Below are 2933 nucleotides of genomic sequence, written 5' to 3'. Positions count from 1 at the left end.
AAAAAATCAGTCAGACAACTACAGCTCATTCAGAACTCTGCTGCTCGAGTCCTCACTAAGACCAAAAAAGTGGACCACATCAGTCCAGCTCTGAGGTCTTTACACTGGCTGCCTGTCCGTCAGAGGATAGACTTTAAAGTTCTGATGCTGGTCTATAAAGCTCTGAATGGTTTAGGACCAAAATACATCAGTGACCTCCTGACCCAGTATGAACCATCCAGATCCTTCAGGTCATCTGGATCATCTTGCCTTGCCTAAAGTTATAAACATATATGTTGGAGTAAGTTTTCAAATATTTTAGAGCCACAAAAGTAGATTTTTGTTTTTGGTATCTCTTACCACTATTATTACACAGTAGTATGAAATTTTCCATTTATTTAAAAAAAAAACCCCAAAAAAACCCAAAACATTTGCTTTAGTTTTAGATGTTTTTGGATGGATTTGGATTTGCTTTTTTCAGTTCAGTTTTTATTAGTTCGCTGATAATCATAGTCCTTTTAACTTTGTCATCTTGGTTTGCTTCTTCTAACACATTAAATCCTGATGATTACCCTCCAAATCTAACTATTTTTTAAAACATTTTTATTTTATCTTAGTGAAATCTATAGATATACAATACTGTTTCAAGAAGTTTATTTTTTAAAGTATAGTTTGAGTTTAATAGAATGTTTTTTTTTTCTTTTTCACATCCAGTCTCACGTTTCATTTTCCTTCAGAAAAGATCCTCAATTACACTTATTTTCACTTCTTGGTCAAATAAATATTGAAAGATTAAACATGAAACGTAATAACAACAAAAACATCAAAATAATAATAATAATAATAATAATAATAATAATAATAATAATAAAGAAACAGACATTTAGATAAGAATTATATTCAAAACCTTTTGAATAAAGAAAAAACAACAAAAATGAAAGCAATAATTTAATCTAATATTATTTTTATGTACTGAGATGTGGTCACTTTGGGAAGTCTGGTGTTATGGTTCTAATAAACTAAACGTCTGGCATGAAGGAAAAAGAGTGGGCTTCCTTTCCACTGTGTGGTTCAGTCAATAAAAATCTGCTGTGTAGCAGCTGTAAACTTTCAAGCAGTATTCTCTAACAGACTGACTGCACCTTGAATCTGGAAGATGCATCACATACAGAGTTAGAGGAAAGCCAGGATGTGACAAACATCCTGGCTTTCCTCTAACTCTGTATGTGCTCTAAGCCATCTGAACGGTTTATACCACATTGGTTTGTGTTCACATCTCTGAGTTTCTCTGAGGATGAACTTTAGTACTTCAGGACAGGAAATGAAAGATAGGAATGAAGAGTTTGCTCCTAATAGAAGAATGAGAAAGCATGTCATACCTGTGAACTTCAGCTGTTCTCTGCTTCTCGGCTGCAGGATCACAATGTCTGCTGCCATCTAGCGGTCACTCAGATATCACACACAATTATTTGTGGTAGGACTTTTTGAGAAATATAAGAATATCTGTGCTTTAAACTCTTTATATAGTAACAGTTTCAAATAGTAAAATAATGTGATTTTTAATTCCTGGTTAGTTGAAGTGAGCTTAAAGTAATAATAAATAATAATAATCTGCAATCAAGTACTCTTGGTTTTCATGCACCTTTATGTCCTCTACATTTTACAAAATTGACAAAGTTGAATTTGACTTTAAAATACTGTATTTGACAATGTAAAACTGAAGGTTTACTGCATTATAGAAAACAAATAAAATGGACTACAGGGTGCCATGGTCTCTGTAATCCAGAGGCCACATTGTTTGCAGCGTTGCCAAGTTCCTGTTTTCTGTTTTGTTGAATGTCCTGCTGAGCTCAGCCCAGTTCTTTTTGTTAAGAAGGCTAAGGCCACTGGTTACCAAGCAGCTTGTTTTATGTGTCTGCAGTTAGCCTTTCTGTTTCCTTCTTCTTAGGCTAAAACTGGGTTCTGGACATCTGCACAACCGGCACAAGGACATTACATTCAAACTCAGAGGATTCCTATTTTAGGTCTGCAATGAGAAATCTTCCTGAAATTCAGGGTAAGCACCTCCATTATTATTTGGACATCAGCAAATAAAAATGATTCCAACCAAGTTGTTACAGCCATTGTCCTCAGTTTCTTTTGAAAGACAAACACAATTTGCTGCGTGTCAAGATCTCTCCTTTGCAAGAAACAAATATTTTAGGCTTAGAAACACAGACAGGAAGTGTGATGTGCAGAGCATCGGGCCACCAGATTTCTCAGTGAAACTGTACAGCAGTCTGTCTACTTCAGAAATAAGGGAAAGAAAGAAAAATATAAAGATAGTTGCACCTCAGCCCAAAGAAATGAAGAGGAGATATCAGACGTTTCTACCAAATTCTCTGTCCTCGTGTCCAAAGAGAAAAGAACCTCCAAAGTTCATCACTTCACACAGGCCTCCTGATGCTCTGGAGACTGAACTGATGTTTGTCAAGATTGGAAAGTATCATTCTGGGACGTACAAGAACCACAAACCTCACAACTTCAGACCAGTAAGTGTCCCCAAACAGTCCATGGATTTAGTACCTTTTTGAAACACAGACACATGCAAACGGCAGACAATACAGTGTGTTTTAGAGCACAATATCTGGTTTAAACACAGGAGGAAGATGCAGACAAAACATTAACATGATCACTGGACTTGCTTTAAATCACTGATTTCAGCTTGATGAGGAGCTTCCAGACATGATAACTGCACATGAGAGAGATCCTGGCAACTTGAAGTTAAAATTTAAGCATTTGGACACTTGTGAGTAGTTTTCTTGAGTTTGATTTGCAGCTTTATCTTGCTTTTCTATTTAGGCAGCAACATTTAGTGAAACAAATTGATTTGTGACAACATCAAAAGCCTCTTTTCTCTTGATTAATATTATTTCTCTTCTAGTGAAGATCAGGTCTGAGACAGATTTTAGTTT

This window comes from Pundamilia nyererei, unplaced genomic scaffold, assembly GCF_000239375.1.
Source record: "Pundamilia nyererei isolate P.nyererei 1_Seehausen unplaced genomic scaffold, PunNye1.0 scaffold00313, whole genome shotgun sequence".
NCBI lineage: Eukaryota > Metazoa > Chordata > Actinopteri > Cichliformes > Cichlidae > Pundamilia > Pundamilia nyererei.
The sequence above is the reverse complement of the archived record's forward strand: the minus strand, read 5'-3'. Positions refer to the sequence as shown.